We start from the raw sequence: 25,115 nt of genomic DNA, 5'->3' as shown, positions 1-25,115 counted from the left end.
GGACAAACTTTTCGACAAAAGCTTCAAAGGACGAACCGTCACGAAGGAAGGGGCGAAAAGTGGTGGAAGATTTCCGACGAAACGGTGGTCATCCGACGACGATCAAATTCTCGTTACGTCGTTGCTCGACCAAGTACCGGAGAGGCAATTGGCGAACGTCACTCCCGATACAAGCGATATCCACCATCCTTTCCGCGTGCAATCATCGATCGAGGTCGCTGTTATTTTCAAAGGATACGATGTGTACACTGTACGTGTACAACGACAGCCGGCCCAAGCTTGGTTTGCTTCGCACAATTGGGATATCGTTCCATTCAACCGACGGAAAATCAATTCGGCCTGGTAATTACGAGCCGCGCCGACGGAGAAGATATCAGCGACATCGTTGCGTTTGCATCGAGTTGCCATTCTCTCGTGTACCGATCGTTTGTTTTACTTACGTTTCGTCGATCGTGCGACGCCAAACGCGACATTGCCATCGAACGAAGACTTTGCTCGTACCAGTGGAAGCGGCCAACGAAATTTTCCATGATCCGTTTTACCATTCAGCGGTTCCATGCGAACGGTTTAGCAGGCAGGATCGCGAGAATATCGCTTGTTAGCTTATGAACAGTAGCTTCGCAAGATTTAATGTGACCACGCGACGATAAAATTAGGTACTGTTTCTGAACGGTCGAGTCGTAGGGCTACGGTTTATCGCGGGATATCTCGGTAAAACGCGCCCTGTTTAAACAATGAGGTACACGTTTCGTTACATTCGACGGACGAACGACGCTTGGCCGCGGTTTCTCACAGAAATTCGATTAAGAGTCGGTCCGTTTGATACTATCGTTCTTCTTTGTTCGAAGCAGTTTTTAACCAGCGTTAAATCCTAATTGTAAGTGGTTCTTCGAGATGAATTCTTTGATAGTTTGATATCCGCGTTCATTTTGGATATTGAAAACTGGGAAATATTTTGGGGGAATATACAATTTCCATGGTGTTTAAATGGTACGGAAATCAGAATTTTCTTGCGATTATATTGGAATTTTTGGTTTCGGAATATCATCCTCCCGCGATCAATTCTTTAATATACGTAATAGTTCGATATTTCAATTTATCTTGCATGTTGAAAATGAACGAACAAATTTCGAGAAGAGATCTTATCGCGTTTTAAATTAAATGAAAGTAAAATTGACGTAATCGGTATTTTCTTGCGATTGCGTTGTAATTCCTGGACGCGGAATGCCATTGGAAATGTTAATTTTCAAACACTGTTAATGTGTTAATTTGGTAGGTTATGCAGAAACAAGGTGTTTGAAGGGGAACTCGTGCCGTTGGAAGAGATAGATTGGACTGCTGTCAATTACGACGGCTGAAAATTTGCACAATCTACCTTTGTGCAACAGTGTCTTACTAATTATACCGTGCTGTATTTGCTGCTTTGAAAGGCGATATAGTTTGAATTTCGACATCGTTTCAAATTATGTTTCAATGAGAAATGCGAAATAAAAGATAATCCCGTCTCAAACGAATTAGATCCACCATCAATTTAGTACACCGAAAAGTATCTTTCAGTTGAGTCAATTTATATTCTAAAATAATGCCAGCTACATTAATGTATTTGATCTAAAAGAGCCACTAACTATTTGCTTCATGTCTGAACGTAAAATTTAGGATAATCAGTGAACTTGTTTGAAAAGTCAAGTACATTTGAATTTCATTACTTGCACATACGCGTTGCATTTCGTCATAAAGTGAAGTTTTGTAACTGGTGCGTGTAATAAAGCTGAAAGTTTGACATAAATCTGTTCTGAATCGAATATGTGTTTGTCAATGGAATTTGTATTTGTACAGTTCGTATTCGTACAGTTTGTATTCGTATACACGCAGTTAGTGTTGTGGTATTTTAATTAAAAAGCTGGCCAATGTTTAATAGAATTGACTCGCAATTTATACCGCGAAATTGTATCGTTGCATAGTTTACCACGTAGCAAAATTGAAAATTAAATAATGAAGCAGCAAGTTTTGCCATTGCAGAAATTACACATTTTTATTACGTTATTCTTACTTGATTTACAAAAATACAAAATCAAGATTACCAAATACATAAAATCATGAAAATTGTAATATTAATGACAAATTATATATAATTGTAGTCCGTTATTACTAACAAATAGACGTGTAACGTTATAACAATTCATTTCCTCAAATACGACATTTGAAACAACGAGTCTATTAAAGAGTCTTCATTAGGGAAAAAATCTGCCCAACTAATGTGACACAATGTAATTTTATTCAATTTATGAACGTAAATCGTCTCGCGACAAACGCTTAGCCATACGTATACAAATTTTTATGCGACAGACTTATTCGCGATGACATTTATTATGAAAGAATAACTATGTATTGTTAAAAATAAAAAACAAATGAGAAAACGAGAGGGGGTCGAGTGAGATAGCAAACACAATCTCGACTTTTCGCATACTTTCTAATTAGCAAATGTAGGTTAACCTCTTTAAATTTTCAGAAATAAAATTTACATTACAGGTTTGATAAAGTGTCGGGAAGATTTACGATGAAAATTAAATTATTGAATATAATGACGTAAAATGGTTGCGCGAAAGTGCTGACGGGAGCAATTCTTATCGCGTCATTTCTTCGAATCTTTTATTTTCGAAAACTTTCCTGACACGCGTTCATCGAGAGGAATAATTTAGGATACACCACTAACTTCGTGTTTATTAATTATAAGGTACTGACGTGCTGCTTTTTACAATAATTAATATCGCCAACTTTAATAAATATCCAAAATCATCAACAACAGCGTTCGTGTTACCGCTTACTCATTCTAAATTCATCTTTCATCGTACTGTAAATTCAACTATAAACCAATTAATTTACACGCTACGTTTTATTAACGTATATACGAGCAAGACTCTTCGTTTATATCTGTGAATCAACATTTCCAGGAACTGTACAAATGTCGCATTATTGCAAAATTTGCTGGGGAAAAAGGAAGATATAATATTCTATCACGTTCGTTGACAAGGAAACGTTGCTTTTATTCATTCCGTTTACATACCAATACATGGAAAACTTACACCGAGCAGAGCGAAAAGGCATTCAATCATTGCGTTTGTTTCTCTTTCGCCATTGTTCGAGTGATTTAATCCGTTACGAAGCATTTTTCAGTCAGCGCACGTTGAATCGGCTCGATATCGTCAAATACGTGGGTTGCAACGCGTTCCGACGCAATGATCCTCGCCAAACAGCGAAGAAAAATTCTCCGGAATACACTTTCGTAGCTGAATTACGAGCAAAGATCGATCTTGGCATGCGCCAGGCATCGTCGAGTTTTTTACATTTGTCAGCATACCAAAAACCGCGTAGCTTGCATCGTCCGCGAACTGAACAAACAAACCACGTTTCACGCGCTTCTGTCGGGTTCCGTTGGTCGAACCAGTCGTTTCGTCGCCGAAGACACTCGCTGTTCGACAATCGACAAAAGAGTAAACTAGTAGTAGTAACCGTCCCGTGACTGGACAGTGTGAAACGGACGACAATGATTCGAGACAGACGAGGAAACATCGACCAGGCAAACGTACGGGTTACGGTTCGGTTCGCATCGGTGATCTGGGTGCTGCGTCAAAGGCAGTGCCCGATGGATTCTCGCGAGACTCGAAAATTTCGTCAAATTCTTTCAGCAAAATTCGAATCTCGCAGATACGCGATAAACATCTACGATCTAATGTTATCACACCGATCAGAGTCAAGTTTCTAAATCTCCAAGGAACGTCACTTTCTCCGCTTTGCGCTACCCAGAGGACTACCTCAACCTTTATTCTCGAATCACAGAAACCATCCGTTATACCGCAACCACGCGATCAAGTCTGTCGACATGAGAAACGCAGCGTGTACGATAGTATGTATCTTCACGTTCCTCTCTATTGTATCTACCAAGTCTTACGAAATATTCTCGTCTACGAAGTTCCAAGAGATACTTTTCCTAAATTTCGATATATTAAAAAAGAAATACGAATGAAAGAGATATCAGGTGTTGACAAAGGAATGTCATCGAATACACGCGATATTAATAAAAAAAAAAGAAGAAAATGTGAAAAAAAGTAATCCCAAATCGAGAAGATGTTATCCGTCGCCATTGTGCCTGAGGTATATCACGGAGCAAAACTGCGTGGACGTTCATGAAATTGGAAACGGTGCAGAGCTCCGGCATTCAACAGGAGATAATACGCGCTCCGGTATCGTTGGTAGCAGGTGAGATCGATGCCAGTTCTCGAGATGTACGTGACGGTGTGTAGGTGGCTACTCTATAGGTTGCAGAAAGCTTGTACCTCTTTCATCTCTCTCTCTCTCTTTCTCTCTGTCGCTATCTTGCATGTTCTTGCATCGACCATCTCTTTCTTGTTGGTGATAAATCGACGCGAAGTGCTCTCGGAAGATCTGTTGAACGACTTTCAAACGACAGGATAAATCATTCATATACTCGCGTTTGTCCGGAAACGGCTGGAAGCAGGCTTTTCGAGAAGAGAGATATCGGTTTAAAGGTGGATCGATTCGGTCTTCCATCCTTCGCCGTTGAACGTTATTCGTGCGTCGCGTCGCTTGCGTCGTTCGTTGCGTGTGCTGTCGCTCGCATGGAAAAGTAACCCCCTACGGCGCTCGAACGTCCTCCAGCTTCTTTATGTTCATATTTCACACTTGACAACGCTGATAATTCTCCGTTTTCTAGGACAAACGCGAACGAGCACGTTACGTGAAAAATACGGATTTTTCTGCCAATGAACGGCGAAACAGCCATGTGTAAGGAGTTGCGCGGTAACGTTCGAACGAAAAATGTAAATGCCTGGCCAGAGAGCTGCCACGAACTTAAATGATAAGGCGACCGACTGATTCGGAAAGAAAGAATAGAGGGTACCGACCCATTTAGACGACTTTTTTCTGTTTCGTTGCGGAATCCGTAGCAGCATCGCTTGGAAATATTCATGAGGCAGATTTATTTAAATACGGCAATGAATTGTTATTGGATGATCAGCGAAAGAAAGGAATATGAGATCTTCCGCTTTGTTTTTCGTGTTTAACGACGATGGGTAATCCAGCGATATATAAAGATATTTGCTCGGAAATTATGATTTTATATTACTTTCGTGTGTTAGTCTAAGTGATGTAAGTTATTATTAAAATTTCATTAAAGAGTGTAGATTGAAAATGATAAGCAGACTGTCGGTGTTTATGCAAATTCATATTTTTATGAACATAGCTAAAGAAATGGAAGTTCAGCAGAGATTTCTTGTATCTCCTTCCATTCCCCTCCATCTCCAATCAAGAAGATAATTCACATCAAGATCCTAAATTATTTTCAAGTTATTTTAAATTTCGTCAACATCGAGTTTACCTGATACAATGATTTTTCAACTAATTTTATAAATTTTACTTCACCAATTAACCTAAAATTCACGTAACATAATTATACACCGCACCAAGAATGATCTCTGTTTATCACATACTCTTCCTACGCTAATCTCGTCTGCGCTAATATCATAAAATCTCCAATTATTAAACGATGAAAATTTAATAAAAACGTACCGCTCGAAGGCAGTACAGTTTCTCAATTAATCGCAACTTCCCTGTACATTCTATAGATTGCGACGGAACCGCTTTCTCTTGGATCGTTATCAATTCCAAGTCTTAATTAGCGCGAATCTGATACGCGAATCCGATTCGAAGGTTAATTCAGGCGAATACCATTCGATCGGTTAGTTCTTGTTGGTGTGGTGGGCGTACGTTACCCACGTTTCGACGTCGCGTCGTCCTATGTACGCGGTGTCAATGGTTTAACTACAAAATCCCAACCAATAATCCGGTTACTTTGATCTGGATTTCTATATTCGAGTACGGTGATTCTAGTCGAGGCCGATACCGAAACCGTGCCATCGTGAACATCCGGTGATTTCATTCGTGAACCGGTTTTCTCGGTGAAATAATGCTTCGTGTACATCGTCGCGATTCTGCAGACATCGTACTTACGTCCGCTGGAAACCTTTCTTGGTCCCCGAAACAAGTCGAAGAGAACGCCGTTCCTACGGCGCGCCAACAATCGATTCTTTACTATCCGGCGAGAAATAAAATCACTTTTTTTTTATTCCTATACATTTCGTGCCATTCGCGTAAAACGTTGACGACGGAATTGTTACGTAGACACGTCTGTTTGATCGGTTAGAATTTGCCATTTCTCGTGTGAAAATTCGCTGATGCAGACAATTAGCGGATCGTTCGCTCCAGGGATTTTATGAATTCGCTGCTAAGTAACAAGTAATACGTGTCTTTAAAGCTGCTTCGACTGCTCATGCCGAGTATCGAGGGAATATGTTCGTTCAATTGCTTATTTAATAAAGACGAATACTCTTGTTTCTTCCCGAAGATGTAGGAATCACTTTTTATTAACAAAGTCGTGTATCCATATGTTTATATGCTTGGTGTCTCTTAATTTTCTCACAGCTAAATTATATCGTTTAATTTGTGAGAAAAATTGCTTTTTACCAGATTATTGGTAATAGGAGCACAGTAGCGTTCTTGAAGAAGATTATAGAAAATAAATATAAAATAAATATCACTGGAACATCTTGTACAGAGTATGAGATTGTAACGAAAGTGCAAACCGATTGAGAATTCGAACTGCGCCGACTTTCGATTTAACATACATACGAGGTATACGATTTACTCGTTGTCACGACGCATCTCTTTAAAGCTATCTTTCGTTGCCAAAGAAAATAAAATCTCTATTAGGTTGTTTCTTCGCCGAGGGAGCAGGTGTACGCGCTCGAAAGGCTCCGGCCGAAAGAATTCTTGCGAATTGTTCGCGATTTGCATAGATATTCGTCGTTTCGCGCGTGTAATCGTAGCGAGGATTACGAAGCATTTAAATTCAATGCATCGTGTCTGTTATGAGCGCTGACTGACGTGAAAAGTTTCTATCGATCTTTTCTCGCGACTTGTTCCTTGTTTCGTGGTTTCGTACGCTTCTCGAATGTAAAGAACGGATCGAGAAAATACACTCCTCTAATTGCTACGTCGTTCCTTTGTGCAACGAACGCAGCGGAGTCGAAGTATATATTGGGTTGACAACTAAGCGATTGCGGATTTTGTTATTTGTTAGTTGCCAACCCAATAGAATGTAACGAAACAAGCTGAAATCTTTTTCTTTTTTTTAATTTAAGTTGAACTCGCCTTAAACGAGTAGCCTTAAATTATTATACGTATATTCGAAATTTCACGGTATTAAGCGATGACCAAGAAATTTTCCGCGACTAATTCTACTTGACCAATGTACGGAGAAGTCTTTGAAATCGGAGCTTTTGAAAGCTGTACTGGCGCGGATGTCAATAACGCTAATCTGGGTCAGTTGGAGTGGACGGTGCGCTAAGCACGCGTGTATATGTATGTGTTTCGTAAATAATGCAGAGCATACTAGACGATAGAGAAGGCGAGAAGGTTCCAACCGCGTGGAAAACCACGTTGTTCGTCCACTGAGAGTCTGCTGACCAAATTTCCGTTATTGTAAGAGACACGACGAGTTCGTTCAAATATACAGGATGCACCCGGCTTTAATAGTCAAACTTCGCCGGTGTATTTTGTGAATATAATCCAGCAAACCATGTTATATATATATGTATAGATATATATTATTAATTTTTGCCTGCCGGCTACAAAATAAGATTGATTTACATAGACTTTTTCATTTAACCTTAATTTACACTATAATACACACATGCAAACGATACTGTATAAATATTGATTATTTAAAACTTTGTTGAAAAAATTATAATAGAAATAGGAAAAGTAAAGAGAGTAACATTTGGAGATCGATATTTCACGAAACTGGATTTTTATGTGTTAATAGTTTTAAAGAAGGAAGATACGTCAAACAAGTATTCATACGCGTGGCGCTGATACAAATAGTCTATCGATTCATTGAGGCGAAGCAAAATGAACTTCATGGAATAATAGATTTTTAGAGATACAGTTTGTTACTGTCGTCGGTTTCATTTCGACAGGATGAAGCAAAACGAGCTTCATAGAATAATAGATTTCTAGAGGTTCAGTTTGTTACTGTCGTCGGTTTCATTTCGACAGCAACGATAAATATTTTGAAACGGGGTATCGATTGTTAATAATTATATCGATTGCAAACTTATTCTTGTCGTATAGCATCGTAATCGTAAGTCCATTACTGTTTTTTACTCCCTCGTACTTTGTATTTTTATTCTAACTTGTTTATACAGTTCCAAATAACCTGCCTTTAAATATACAATATTTGTCACTTGGTTATATCTACAGAATATATTTACAATATTTTTTTTTTTTATTTTATTTTGGTTATTTTACAATTTGTCCTTGCGGACATTTGGTAAAGTGTTATATCTTGTTGGCGAAGAAAAAAATATAAATAAAAAATAATATAACATGTGGGCGGCTACCCCCAGCGGGGTGCCAGCTTCGTTTTTTTTCTATGTTATATCTTTTATGAGGTCTATTGGGTGTTTCCTTTTTAGTCTTCTTGCGATATTTGTTGTGTTGCACGTTTCAGCTGCCAGCTGGTTCGGGTGTGTTTCTATTCTTGTTCTGTATCTTGTTGCGAATTTACAATATTTGACTGTTAAACTTTACGACACTCTGTATATCTAACATCCACATAGCGAGGGGCATTAGGAATATCCTCTTTAAAATTCGTCGCCTTTGACCATTTTTCGGTAAAGCGCGATTACACATTGTACATTACATGTTGTACGGTTAGATTATAATTGTTTGGATTGTTAAAAGAACGTGGAACAGGTCCGTTCGTCTGCTGTTTCGTATCGTCTCGAGGAAATTACAACTACGATGAAACAGTTCTCTCCCTGTGTTCGTCCGCGATGGAAACATTTAAATAACGAACAGGGATTTCGTGACTTATTACAATTATTATTTACCTACTATGACGAGAAAACTCGAAGATGGAGACGGTCCCAAGGATACGGCGGCAGATGATGACTGTCCTCCTTTATATTATTTCAGTCTGTCCTTTTTATCGCTTCCTCGCTGATGTGTTTTCTGAGATATTGCTTAGGATTAGGGTGATGCCATTTTTATTTGCAATTTACGGGGAAATTCCTCGAATAGTAGCTGTTATTTTACACTATTAATAAGAATGTTTCCCTTGGGCCGACTATCGAATATAAATGTTATATCGTCGATCAAAAAATTTCTAAAGATATACGATACTTTCTATGATAATATCAAAGATTTGAACTAAACCCGGTCCTTACCGTCGGATGATAGAGCGCTAACTCCTTGGCCAGGTAGCTTAGTCCGTATGAATATCTCGAACAGAAAAGCTATGCTTTAGCATAAGCTCTCGAAAATCCGGAAAATATGAAAACCCAAATTAATAGAGCTTACGAGGAATTCACAGCGAACGTGCCGTGACTTTATAGACATGTTGGCGTATGGCTCGTGCCCATCGCAAGTTATCTTTAAAGTTTTACAGATTTCGATTACTTTCATTCCAATCACATTCACTCGCAACCCTCGTAGTTCGTTTCCGCTTAATTAATTAATACTATCGAACTTTGCGTGTAATTCGACAGCTCGTTCGAATTCGTACCGCAAAATATTCTTGAAACTCGGCCAGTTGGACGGCTTAATAATGGGAATATCGATTTTACATAAAGAAAAGTTTATTGTACCATGCTTGGCCAAATATAATTTGCCCTAGCGTTAGTAATTTAAATATTCCCGAAAAACAACTGATAAAATTCGCGAATAATTCGCAAATCATATTTCGATGAACTTTGTATTCACAGAATACACGCGAGTTGTGATTTCTTCTCGACTGTTTCTTTTCTTTCCTTGCTTTTTCCTTTGCCATTCTTTTCTTTAATTAACACACGTGCTTTTAATGTATGCGTGCGCGTTGATATAAATCAGAGACGCGACTCGCATTCCTGTACCGTAATTTGCGAAATTAAAAATTCTTCTCGTTCGTTGTTCTCGTCCACATAACGTCACGCTGCGACGGCGAAGTAGAAAATTTTTCAATGGATCGTTCGATTGCTTTCGATTAAATATTCGCGATTATTCCTTTAAATATCGAAAACTAACGTTTGATATGACAAATTATTTCTGTTACCGCTGTTAGATCATTTCGTAATCCAAGAAGAGAATACAACAAATTGTTGCTGCAGTCATAAACGCTTGTTACATTGGAAATCCACTCTGATATTTTACGATTGTTCTCACGGAACTGTACAATTTACCAAAAGAAATACTCCGTCATGATAGAAGCACAAAGTATTATTTCCATTACTTCGCTCTTTCATTTCCAGGGATTACTGTCTCGTGGGCAAATGTTGAAAATATCGATTAAAAAATTACTGTGTGCGCCACTCATTGCCCACCGTACAATTACCAAATAAATTTCCAGAAATAAAATCAGTGGAAAGAAGTTGGCGAAGAATTTCACTTCGCTAATTAATTCAAACTTTTTTAATTTAACCTCGAAAATGAATCTCGTCAATTATTCGTGATTCGAACAAGGCGCGGAATAAAAATTTACCGAGTCCAAAAGCAATAACGATTCGGCCAATGAATGTAATTCGTCAAAATTTGCCTCTGATTGGCCACCGTATATATTTTATTTCACTCTCCCAACGCTGTTCCTTCCCTTTTCACCGTGAAATTCAAACAAAAAACCGATCAAAGCAGCGATCATCAAAAATGTTGGCCGCATTAAAAGCGGAATGAATTTAGTGGCTGTCGAGATACGAAGATTTCGCGCGAAAACATCGGTTCGTCCACAAAGAAATATTTGATATTTCTTTTACGTAAGCGCGCGCACGCAGATTTTCGCGGAAATAATTCCTGACGAAATGGAAGTGAATTTTCACAGTGCTCACTTTGTTGCTCTCAGTTTGCTTCGAGTTGTTTTCCTCCACTTTTTTTTCTGTATACGTGAGACGTGTTTATCAGGTGGAAAGGAGAGAAAAGAGGAAACGAGAGAAATTTGCAATCTCTCATAAGTTGACAGCCACGCGAGGAGAAGAGACGTCATCGTTCAAAGCTTTATTCGTTGAGATTACGCAATGGAAACAAAGTTTCCTTATAATCTCGCTTTTATGAAACGAACGTTGAGATTTATGAAGCGCTCGCGTTTTTAACGGAATTGCGGGGAATTTTTGTAGTTTGTTAACGTTTTGAGAAACGTTCTTCTATCAAATTTATGGAGTGATCGCGTGCTCGATGGAGAATCGTTTGTGGTTTGTTAACGTTTAACGAATTTATGAATCTGCCATTAATTTTGAAATAAGGCTTCCGATTAATAACGAAGAAGCAGAGAGGATAACTATTAACGCACGATAAATAGTATACGTAATTAATTATAAAAAAAATTACTTTAGATACACGCGTTTGTTTGGATAGATTATTATATTTACGAAAGTATCTATAATCTCTCTTTGAACTATTTTATTGCACTACGTCCCGATATCGAAATATCAACATTTAATTATTCATAACTAGACCGTGAATATTTATACACTTGTGGAAAATATATAGAACGCGTTTAGTATTGGAAAATATATAAAATATTCGAAAGAAAATTCTCGTTGTTATATTTCGTAGGCGAAACAAATTTTTGCCCTTCGGTATTGTTTAAAAAAATGTAAATTTACATAAAATAGAAATTTGCATTCGCAGTCTGTTCATAATATTTATTCTTCGACTATTCCTTTTTTTCATTTCGCTAGATTCGACATCACGCCAAAAGATATCTACGACATCGCTTCTTTAGTTTCCACAATTCTACGTTTTCTCTCTTTACTACCAGCATAACAAAATTGTCAATTTTCTTTGCCACTGGAGCTAATTGAAAATCTAGCAAAAATAATTCTACGCTACTATTTAGCCTCTTGGACGTGATTCTCATTTTCACGTATTATTAAAGAAAATTTTTTATTCTCGAGCATTTTTCTCTTACGTTTGGAACAATGGGAACCATCGTCTCACATTATCCAAAGTCCGGATCTTTTCGAGACCCATATTGTCCGGTTTTCGCAGAGGAAAAGGAAGTAGACGACCGCCGGGGGAAGCTTTTAATCGTCCGAAAAAGGGGTAATCGAGGATTAAAATTTAGAAAATCCGCAATTATAAAAATGCTGGAAATTAGAAAGGGCTTAGCCTTTTTTTGCTCGCTCTATATATATTCTACATCCTAAAAATTATATTAAAAATATAATTACGGATAACGATGCTATGAGATGTGTGCGGACGAGTTAACTGTATATAAAAGGTCGAAGGAAGTTGAGACAGAGGTGAAATATTCTCCAAGTCGTTGAAACTGGTTTATAAAAGTTCCAACGATTGAAATAATGGGAAACTTCTTGCAAGTATCAGAAAGTTAATTTCACTCGAGTCCCTATGATTACTTTGGAAAATCTATAAAACTGCTACAAACCTCCAGTGAAAATCATAAAACTGTCTTGAAAAAATAACCCTATTAGGCCTTCGAGTATTTTATAGGGCAAAAATCGCGTTAGGCTAAATGCTTTTTCATTTGCACCGCGTGGTACATTTGTATCACGAATATGATAAAGTCAGTTTACGATTCAACCACTACAGAAGCTATTAAGCCCGTTTTCAAGGAACATTCTGCTTCCGTAATGACACGCCCTTAATTATAATCTCATGTAAATAACCACTTTTTCCACGATTTTCATTTTCCACGTAGCCGTCTTGTCCGATAGTCGGCCATTATTCTCTGAAATTACGACAATTCCTCAGCCGCATTATCTTTTCCCATCGATTTCTCATCATGTCCGTGCATTTAATTCGCCATGAAAAAGGGGACTCATTAATTTCGCGGAGTTTTCGGTTTGTCGTTCATCGCGTAGATCGATCGGTCACCGCTATCAAACAAAACGTTCCATAATATTAACCGGTTCTGCTACACGAGCTGACGTTCGATGAAATTTACTACGTCGAAAACGATGTCGAATAGTTTGTTTAACTGAGGATTTTTCTCGGTCGATGAAGAATACAGAATTTATATTTCGACGAAAAGCAATGTAATGGATTCAGATTCGTTCTACTCTGCTCTGTTGCCGAATAAAAAACTAAAATGGAAGTAAAATCCAGAATATATTCTCCTACGTTTTCCGTGCTTCAGCTTCCATTTTGACAGCGGCAATTTGCTACTTCGGTTTAGCGCTTCCGTTAATTCCCCTTGATTGTAACGGCAAACATTTCGCTTACGTGTTTCCGTGCTCTTGCTCGGAATTCTTTACCGGATTAAAGCCCGTAATTTCGACTTATCTTTTCACCTGGATCAAGCGACGTTCCATTCGTCTATTTTCGCTAGTACGTTAGGTCTCAACTGGTGCTACGTTCGCCGTCGAAATAACAATCGGAAAGTAATTTGAAGTATCAGTGAAATAAAATTAGAAGAGAAACAATAAGATAGGAGAATAAAAAAGGAACGAATATAAGAAAGAAAATCGGTTGCAGATCTTTAAATTTCTTTTTCTTATTTTATTCTAGAAAAGAATAATGATAAGAAAGAACATGATAAGTGCATCGTGGATAGCAGAATCAGTTGCTTCAGCTTAAAATCAAAAGCAAATTGTTCCAAATTCGCCATCTTCTTACTTTCTCTTTTAATAATTTCGCTTTCAGAACTACCGATATCGCTCTTTAAAATAATTTTTCTCAATATCTAATAACTTTAAATCCAAAGTCAGTTTGACGGTGAAAAGAAAGAACTCGCGTGATTCTCTACTGCAGTTGAACGAAGAAGAAACGATCGTATCAAAGTTCTTCAGTTTAACTACAGCTGAACAGTCTTTCTGGTTTGTTACTAACCGATATCATTCTTCTTACGAAGGTATTACAGCAGCGAAATCAATACCCCGGCGGACCTATAACCAGAACGTTACAAGCAACTAATTTTGAGAAACTACTCTTGAAAGTTTGAATAAAACAATCGTATACGATCGCCCGAACACGATCGAGTTACGAAACGACTGGCTCCTTTATAGATTTCGAATTCAGTATTCCCTTTAGAGATTTCCCGGCGCACCAGCAATTTCCTCTCCCCCGAGTGAGGGAAATACTAGGAAAATTCCGGGGAATTCGTGTCCTTCTCTAAAACGTACCGATAACTTCACTGTTCCACTTTTTATTGCAAGATTTGTTCAGTGTGCTGAAAAAGAAGATTTTATTACATCGAAATGTAAAAAGTTAAGAAGCTGGCGGAAGACTTTTTTCATTATCATGTACAATTATTGCGAACTTTGTTTGTGACAAATTATATTTATATATATATATATATATATATACTTGTTGCTAAACAAATTGTTCGAATCGAATAAACCTGTTTTGACGTCTTAAATGTTGGATAAAAAAAGAAGGAAATTCCTCCCCTGCAAGTTTATTAAGAAGCTAATGAATTCATTGTAATTTATAATCAGTAATCAACTTCTGTGATCGTAAACAATTTAAAAAGGAATTTGCATGGTTTCGATTTGAGTAGCGTTCTCCAGATGTTTACGAATAAATGATACTTGTGTGTCAATATGTATGTAAAATTCAGCAATTAGCAGCATGTGAAATATTAATATCGGTATCGTACTTTTACGACATTAAATATCGATATGTGAAATTAATTGGTATTAAAATAGCTTCCTTTTTTGTGAAAGCATTGTTGCAATCCTTGTTTCTTCCGCAGGACTATTTATTAATTTATAACTCACGGACGTTGAACACGAAGGGATAATTGCTTAAATAAGATTCGTGGAAATGATATATGTACATCGGGAATAACATTTAGCGAATTTAAATGGAGATCGATCGAATAAAACAGTACCAGCGATATTCATAGTATTTCGTTGTTATTCGATTTTCAGCGTCGGGTTAGCGCGAATCGAATCAATTTTACCGTGCTTATAATAAGCGAATCAACAATCATGGATTGACAGTACGAGATAATTCGAAATAAGAGAGAAAATAAACATTTTCAAGATATTAATTGTTATAACATCAATTATATCTTTAATAATTTTATCAAACTTCGTGCACTTGTATAATATTTCAGTTTCGTAATAAATCTTCTTCCTTTCGATCGTCCCAATCGACGAAGAAAATCAAGAAACGTGGATTTATCGTGTTTTTCCTACGTTGGTGATCTTCGTTTGTAGTTGTATCACTTTTAAAGCACGTTTGCTATATCTTACGTACCATGAACTCTATTTAATAAGAGGAATATTTAATCATACTTTGAAATTAATCTCTCCAAGTTATCTCAAGATTCTTTCTTTCGTGGTGATTGTCAAGGTATTTATGTCGCAACATCCGCCTTTAAACGAGAATTAATATTTTAATTTTAAGATTTTACTGAAAGTGATTTAAAGGTGAAAGATTTCGTTCGTTCGCTTCACCAAGCAAACTTCCCTTACCTATCAAACGTTATTTACCTCTTCCGACCAACACGTTAAATTCACCTAACTAATTCCTGGAATCATCGTTCGAGGGTTTCTTGCTTAACTTTCTTCTTTTTCTTTGTTAATAACTGTTGAAGTGATCGCCACTTCTAAGAAAACTCTACGTCTGGTCTTTAGTTTTCTCAAGCGCTGAGGCCATCGATAGCGCATAGACGAAAGAATGCGTCGACGACAGACCATAAGCGGTACATGTGCGACGTTGGCTTCAGGGTTCTTTTAGTCTCAGGGTAACATTGCTAGCGAGAGGATCTGGATCAGCTTACATTGTATTTCACATTTTGTACTTTATTATTCACAATATATATACTTTCAATGCCTTACAATTTACCCACGCATTTCTTTAATTCCACATACACCGAGTAACCTTAACAATAACTGTTAAGGTTATTGGATGTATGTGAATACAAAGGAACGCGTGGATATATTGTAAGGTAGAAAATATATATATTTTTGAATATCAAAGTGTAAGTACAAAGTTTGGAATACAATACGAGCTGGTCCAGATCCGCACGCTAGCAGCGTTACCCTATCACTGAAAAACCTTTAAGCCAACGTTACATGTGTACCGTTTATGGTTTGCCTTCGACGCAATCTTTCGTCTCTGCGTTGTCGATGGCTTCGGTGCTTGAGAAAACTAAAGACCAGACGTAGAGTTTTCTTAGAAGCAGCGACCACTTCAACAATAACCTCTAACAAATTCCTGCAATTCGTCCTGCAGGACAATCGGCATAATTGTTAATGGTAATTTCATCGGATCAGCGCTATTACAAGAATGTATTTATATTTCTTCTTGCGTCACCAGGTCCTGCTTCTTCTTCAGTTTCCTAACGGTACTGTCAGCGTACAATGTATTGGCTAGCGCGTATGGGTGGTTTATCGTTTCTGTTTCGTAACTGTCTGATATTCGCTGAATTTTCTCCTTTACAATGGGGATTCGAAGATCTTCGCGTAATTCCATTTCGTATGTGCCAATGTGTGTCTCATGATACTTTACTTTCTATCTGCATCCTTTCGTGTATGTGCCGTGTTCGTGTCAGTTTTGAGTCTGGATGGAGTCCCAGGGGTTTTTACCCAGTTTTGTTTGTGCTATTTCATTCGCTTAACTTAGCAAACAAAATTTCTTTTCAGTATTTCTACGGTGCTTGCCTTCAATGATTCGGTGTCATCCTCCTTTAGAAAGGTTGCGGCGTTCTCGTCGCAACGAGAGAAGAGCGCATGCACGTACAAACAATTTCGCGGAATCATGGGCGAAGGTTGTTCGTGTAATGAGCGTGTTTTATTATTTAATCCCCCTTAAACTCTCGCAGATTATGGCACTTACGGCGACTCCTATCTACTACCATCAGGCCTGCCCTGTTTCCACCGCCGGTGACATCTCCGCGCTAATTAGCATCCACGTTCGCTGGTTTCACCTGTCTGCGAGTTCTCGCGTCAAAACCAACCACTTCGTTCGTCTGTTTTTTGCACTTTCAATTTAGTTTTCACCAGCGTGTTTCACCGACTCGGCTTTATCGTGGATTACGTGACTCTTTCTTGGAATTTATGAAACTGAAAATGAATCTAGCGTTCCTTGCTTCGATTTTTTGCTTCTCTTTTCACATTTCTCTTACTTTTCTTTAGTTTACGGCTACAGTTACAGTGGAACGTGTTCTGACAAAGTGTTCTTCCGACGAATGAAACATCTGGAGACCGAGATGCACTCACTTATAAGAATCTATATATGTACATATGTATGTATTTGATTGCTTGAGTGTAGATATCGAATTCGTCAGAACATGCATCTACCACAACCGTATCCCAACATATTTCATATAAGCTCGTTATTTCGTCGCATCTGTCTTCGTTCCTTCGTCAAAGTACTGCGTCAGCAGTTTACAATTTAATATCTCCTGTCCTCGGTTATTTAACAATGATTTATTTTTTATTCAGGGAAATCGAAGTATCTGCGATAAGCGAAACAACATTGCATAATTTAATTTATAATACCCGTTATAAGTCGATAACGAATCTTACGCTTGTTTATCTATTTTTTCTCTACCATAGAATACCTGCAGTCTTGTAATATCTCATTTTGCGTATATTTAAATGAAACTCGTCATTTCGATTGCTCGAGAATTTCGCTTTACGTGTAAATTTCCTTATGCAGAATTTTCTGATTGTTCGAATTAATGGAGTATGAATTTTTTCTTAATTTTTATTTTTCCCGGAGAACGTATTAATGAGTTATACAACAACGACAGGCAACATATTTGGACAGGGACAAAAGAGAAAGAGAGAGAGAGAGAAACGTATAATACATAGCGAGTAGGGAAATTTTATTAATTCCATACAAATGAAATCCGGCATTAAATGAATTCTTTCGACAGATACGCATTTATAATATTCATTAAATAAAATTCGGAGATTCGTCAGGTTGGCAACGTACACGAATCGACACGAAATATTCGTTATATTTCTTTTAATGGAAACACATATTTTTAATTAACTTTTAATAAATGCTTTCAATACGCATCTCGATGACGAATGAGCTATCCAAGTTTTAATCGAATTCCTACATCATTTTCTGTAGAATTTCAAGTTACAATAGTATTCTAAGGCCTGAGATATTTACTTCTTCGAACGACAAACAGCAATATTTCAATATTCTTAGGAAATCAGATATATCATCGAGATCAGAAACCAAACACAAACGTCGATCGAAACCTCTCGATCCTCTCGTGTTTCGAACAGTCATATCCAACAAATATTCGATTAAATAATTTTAATTTTCAAACAATTTTAAAATAAACGCCGTGGCAGGTGCTTTAATTCTCGTTACAGCGAATCGAATTTGTAACGAGGGGCGGATCAACGAAACTCAAGTAATTCACTACGGACTTCTATTACCAAACCACAACATTTCTTTTCCTTGTGTCGATAGAACGTTCGCAAACTCGCCAGCCTAAAATTCTCGCGTTACTACGAAGTGCATTATCAATTAAAATCTTTCATTCGGCTGCAATGAAAATAAATTGGAAATTTGTCAAAGATATACGAGCTTAACTAATTCCTCGTTGAATATGAGCGAATAAACAATAAGATGTTCACTTAGTGCATAATTTTGTCGAAAACGAAATTTCAAAGGGAAAATATCTTATTCTATATTTTCTACTTATTTTCACCTGTAGGTTAATTTCCTTCGTACCATCCGTTCCTATTCCTTGTTCGAAGAAACTGCGTTTTTTTCTATAACTTTACCGTTATATCGTCGGTAAAAAGTTATGCTTTTGTAATTCCTTGAAAGCTATAGAATAACGTCGCATAGATATTTCTGGTGCTTGGACTACACAAAAATGCGCCACATTTTGTCATCTACCAGTATAATAACTTCGGATGCTTTTGTGAGTCGCTGTACGCTCGTTGTCCCGTCCATCGAGGTCAATTTGCTTTCGGAGCTTAGACTACGTTTAATTTCTCGTCACAATAGCCTCGAGCCAGTGCAAAATACACGCGAAGCACGCACTTTGTTCCTCTTTGATTTCGGATTAATAATGTTCCGTACATTCGGCTATCACTGTTATTGACAACATCCTGTATCACATTGCTTTGTTACAAGTTAATTAGCGACCAGTTTCATCGCGAACGATGTGCAATGAACTGGCAAGGAAAGAGAGTGGCGATCCCGTTTCTGTTTAGCGACAACGCAAGACAACAATTACACCCTGAACGCGGACTTATGTAGTTTCTCTTCGATAGTTACCTGACAATAAATTCTTCTTTGTTTCTGTTAAGGTAATTTGATGAATAGAGGATAGAAATCAGGAAGAAAGAAAAATATCTGTAACTTGTACTTTCTTTCGTTTCATAAGGTGACAATAGATGAACAGGTGACAATAGATTTCTGTTTTATATTATTTTATTGAATTAGGTATGATCCATTTAGTTCTATTTATATTATTACGTTCGTGCATAATTCAATAAACTAATATAAAACAAAAAACATTGTGCGTCCATTATTTCCTTATAAAACGAAAGAAACATTTCGGACAACCTAATACAAGGAAAGATGAATAGAGGATAGAAATCAGGAAGAAAGAAAAATATCTGTAACTTGTACTTTCTTTCGTTTCATAAGGTGATAATAGATAAACACCAATTTCTGTTTTATATTATTTTATTGAATTAGGTATGATCCATTTCGTTCTATTTTTATTATCACGTCCGTGCATAATTCAATAAACTAATATAAAACAAAAAACATTGTGTGTCTATTATTTCCTTATAAAACGAAAGAAACATTTCGGACAACCTAATACAAGGAAAGATGAATAGAGGATAGAAATCAGGAAGAAAGAAAAATATCTGTAACTTGTACTTTCTTTCGTTTCATAAGGTGACAATAGATGAACAGGTGACAATAGATTTCTGTTTTATATTATTTTATTGAATTAGGTATGATCCATTTAGTTCTATTTCTATTATTACGTTCGTGCATAATTCAATAAACTAATATAAAACAAAAAACATTGTGCATCTATTATTTCCTTATAAAACGAAAGAAACATTTCGGACAACCTAATACAAGGAAAGATGAATAGAGGATAGAAATCAGGAAGAAAGAAAAATATCTGTAACTTGTACTTTCTTTCGTTTCATAAGGTGATAATAGATAAACACCAATTTCTGTTTTATATTATTTTATTGAATTAGGTATGATCCATTTCGTTCTATTTTTATTATCACGTCCGTGCATAATTCAATAAACTAATATAAAACAAAAAACATTGTGTGTCTATTATTTCCTTATAAAACGAAAGAAACATTTCGGACAACCTAATACAAGGAAAGATGAATAGAGGATAGAAATCAGGAAGAAAGAAAAATATCTGTAACTTGTACTTTCTTTCGTTTCATAAGGTGACAATAGATGAACAGGTGACAATAGATTTCTGTTTTATATTATTTTATTGAATTAGGTATGATCCATTTCGTTCTATTTCTATTATTACGTTCGTGCATAATTCAATAAACTAATATAAAACAAAAAACATTGTGCATCTATTATTTCCTTATAAAACGAAAGAAACATTTCGGACAACCTAATACAAGGAAAGATGAATAGAGGATAGAAATCAGGAAGAAAGAAAAATATCTGTAACTTGTAGTTTCTTTACCCAAAATGTTGTCGTTGTTGGATTTTTCTATAATTCTATAAATCGTTGCATCATTAGATTATTTTGAGTCTCATAGCCTACAGTATTTTAATTGAAATATATTAGTTTGTTTGTAAGGTTCGAAGAATTTAGATATTCGAATATCTTGATATCGAAACGTTCATACGCAATGTATATCAAATAGTGTAATACTACTATACAATCGCCGTTAGCGGATAAGTTGTAAAATATTCATATTTACTAACCGCATGAAAGTCTTAATTCGCTGTGCGAATTCCTGTATATAAGCGACTTTTTCGCGCGGAACGGTAACATCGCTGCGGTGTTCGGTAGTTTAGGGCTGAAATCAAGTTGTTTCACGAGCGAATTGTATCCCGCCAATTTTACACTCGCAATGCAGGCACCGGTGTGCCGAATCACCGCGTACTCTACGTTAGTTCGCGCTGAGTTTTCACGAAATCTCGCTGAGACTACGCGCCATACATACATCGTGTATACGTGTACGTACACCAACAAAATTTCACTTTTCACAAGGTTTATCGTTCCTTGTACGTGTCCATTGTCTCTATTTTCGTTCACTCTGGTTGGAAAAATACCATCAGCTCTTAATCTGTATCGAAAATTAATTCCGTAGGAATATACACATATACAGGGTGCGCCGTTAGAATTCGGACAGAATTCAATTTGTAGTTCCCACCATATTAGAATTCAGATGTTTGTGCTGATTGACTCTGAAGTTAGTTAAATATGTCAATAAGTCTTCTATAACCTCAAAATGACAGAACTCGTTAAGCAAAACCCGGAATACGATAGAAGAGCGGCGATTATAGAAAGTCTTCGCGCCGGGAGAACGCCGGTCGAAATTATAAAATTCTTTAGCTACCCAAGATCGACGGTATACGACATTGCTAAGAGATACGCAGCCTCAGAGTGGTTCGAGAAGGGTTCTCCTTCTCCGGCGAGAAAAGTTCAGGTTAGGGAAAAATCAACAAGGACGCCAGAAATTATTCAAAGGGCCCAAGACATGATTTTGGAAGATCCGGGAACTTCTCTCCGAAAATTAGCCTCCGTCTTGGGGGTGAGTGAAACGATTGTCCGTCGAATAGCTCAAGAGGATCTTAGATATGCCTCCTACGTTCTCAAAGTCCGTCAGATGCTCTCCGAGGCCGCCAAGCTTAAAAGATTTGCCCGTTGTCATTTGATTCTGTGTTCGTTAAAACACGAAGCTGCTCCTAACAGTCCCGACCTAAACCCATTGGACTATTACGTGTGGGGCGTTATCGAGAGACAAACTAATAAATGCAGGCACCCCAACGTCAACTCCCTACGAGCTGCTATCGAGTCAGAATTCGCGACAATTAAACGCGACCAGTTGAAGTCAGCGTGCTCGCGCTTTAGAGCAAGAATAGAGCAGGTCATAGAGGCAGAGGGTGGTTACATAGAATAAAAGTTCTCAGCAAGGACCCTTTAAATGAGATATAACAACATTTTCATGTGTTTTTGTGTATTGACTTAAATAAACAACTTTCTGCACAAAACTTCTTTTGTCCGGATTCTAACGGCGCACCCTGTATACGTAGGCATATATCTATATTATATACACGTTTACAGGAATTTTAGAAAGAAAAACATACATACATATATAGTAAAAAAGGAAAAAAAAAATCGAAACGAATCAACGTTCATGTATGGGTTTTGCGGATCTGGTTAGGAGTGGCCCAGATTTCGTAAAACCAATCCTCGTTTCAGCGCAGTCGCTTGTGCTGTACGCAGCGTTGCGGAATAAGATATAAAAAGAAGAGAGCGTGTATAAACGGAGCGTGCTGTGGCATTTAATTATCGTCTCGGAGCATGGATAAATTCCGGTGAAAGGGCACAGTGATAACGGTCTCGGCTGATGTTTCGAGAAACGCCTATGCGATAAGAGGTAATATTTATTCGATTCATTGTATGTCGCGTTATCCGATTAGAATCTCTCTTGTACGCCTTATCGCGCGATGAAACAACGTCTCGTCGTTTCAGCGACGGCGAAACTACGTGAAACTGCGATTGCTTCTTTATTACGTACGATCTTTGCTTACGAGTTTTTCTAACGAAAATTACTTTTTTCCTTTTTTTCTCATTACGAGAAGGATTTTATCTGAATAAATATATCTCTTTTGAGATATTCAGTAATATATCAAAACTAAGGCACTTTATACGGATCAAAAGATCGACAAAACGAAACAAAATACTTGGAAAGCATGGGCAAATGCTGTACAGCGATATGTGGCAATTTTGCTGAAACGGCTACGCCGTTATTTTCCACAATTCGCCGTTATCTCCATAGAGGGTAGCGACAGGCGAACGAGGACCAAAATTTCGTTGCACTACGCATTGCTAACTTTTAGTTGCCACCGACTCGTCCGCTATTTATCTCCGGCAACTTTTAATTCTCCACTTTTCCGGACATCTCCTCCGCCGCGTGCATAAATTCAATCCACCCGGTTAATTAGTCGTCGTTGCGGATGTGAATTTGCAGACGATTACAAAACGAATTTCGACGCGTAATTAATCATTGAGAAGTAAGTAAGAGCGGTAAAGCGGCGACGATGATGATTAAGGGCTCCACGACCCAGCTAGAGCTTAATTAAATTATCGTTGTTTTAATTTAATCAGTCGGGCGTGGCTGACGTCCCCAGCTAATCCACCGTGAAAAGTTGACGAACGATCCTTTTCGATCGTCGGTTATAGCGTTGTTAAACAACGTTACGGTGAATGGCGAGGAACGACTATGACATTGGATTTCTCATCGGTCTAACGTTAATCATCGATGTTCGAAAGCGTTGAATATCACTGAGGATAATTTGATAATACCACGATGAAAAATTGATTTCGGCTGAGTGAAGTTCAAATAGTGAAATATTCCAATTATTTTGTCCCAATAAAACGATTTATTTTTCTCCTCGCAATTTCTATATTTTTATCTTATTCTTTGGACTAGCTGATGATGAATAAGTGAAAGTAGATTGTGTAGATTGAATAGTGAGATAGTACGGAACTTTTTTATTCCGATCTACATACATATACACATATATATATATGTCGGATCATCTTTGGAAAACGGGGCGTGTAATGAGTCTTGCTGCTAGTTGTCCACAGTTGTCTTATACCAGATGACGTTTGTTTATGGGAATGTATTACAAAAGTTAACAAGTGATATCGATGATCGAGTGATCAAGATGTCTACGAAGATGAATTTGGGTTCGATAACGAATACACGGTCAACGGGATGACGATCGCGATTGGGAACTCGATGTACGTGTTCACTGGGCTAGTCGAACTTATCGGATTGCACCTCGGTCCAAGTGGAACTGCCCTTATATACTCCTCTCCGTATTCCTCGGGTCAATCCCTGTTTTTAAGGAGAGTTGTTTAATCACTTTATACCTCTGTTAGGTACACGTCCCTCCCGTGACCGTGGCTACGTTCAGTGACCCATTATGTCACTTCGAGCCCAAGTCCACTGTCATAAATCTCGGATAATCATAATTGACTTGACTCATAAACAGCTACTTCTCAGTTTTATTGTTTAAGTACGACTATAATAAAAAGTCTGGACCAAAGTATTGGGAACCTTCCCAAATATTCCGAAAGAAAGGCTCCGACGTCTCTTCATCTCCGACATATACATATCTTCTTTTTTTTTATTGCATCGTCTTAAGCAGCGGAATATTGCAAATATTTCAGCGTGATTAACCTATATTTTTAGCGATATGTACATGTAGGTCACGAGAGAAACACGCGATAGGCAATTGAAATGTTAATTTTATCAGAAATTTGGATTCTCGCGAAATATCGTAAAATCGCTTTCGATGTTCCTCCTACAGATATTTTCGCGTCGATATTTTTATACAAAAGTTTCAAATATCGAAACTTTAAACTCGCTTGTACGCCTATACGTCTACAGTTTGAGCGATGGCGTAGGCTCGAAATCTCTAAACGCCGAACATCGCGTAAATATAATACAAAATTTCAAATCTGGCGATCGCAGCGTGACTTTCACGTCGGCCTGGCGTCCGCGGTTATTAAGTTTGAAGTAGAAAAACTGAATAGCCGGCTAACTAATAGGATTCCATCGATCTCTCAGGAGCTATTACAAAGAACGAGCAGCGATTAAGTCCCACGGGGGAAGAAGATAGCGGCTTTGAGAGAGTCGATGCACGAAGGATCGAAGCTTCGCAGAAAGAAAAAAAGAAAAAAAAAAAGGAAAGAAAGGGTAGTCGCGAGGAAGAAGGTAGCGAGCGAGGCTCGAACAAAAACTACAGAGGAGAGGAAAGAATTCTTCGGATAGCTGGTCGTCACGGCAAAGTGGAGAGATCCTCTTGTGAATCTAGCGAGTAGTAAGCTCGCGATGATCGTATCCAACGTTATGAAAAAAAAGGTAGAGAGG

The 25,115-nt window shown here is 37.6% G+C and overlaps 1 protein-coding gene across 2 annotated transcripts in view; it reads left to right on the top strand.

The window, feature by feature from the left end:
- The window catches only part of LOC132911156 (neural-cadherin-like), a 105,710-nt gene that overhangs the window by 13,046 nt on the left and 67,549 nt on the right, over window positions 1–25,115 (top strand). The window lies entirely within an intron of this gene.

Source organism: Bombus pascuorum, chromosome 1 (assembly GCF_905332965.1).
Source record: "Bombus pascuorum chromosome 1, iyBomPasc1.1, whole genome shotgun sequence".
NCBI lineage: Eukaryota > Metazoa > Arthropoda > Insecta > Hymenoptera > Apidae > Bombus > Bombus pascuorum.
The sequence above is the reverse complement of the archived record's forward strand: the minus strand, read 5'-3'. Positions and strand labels throughout refer to the sequence as shown.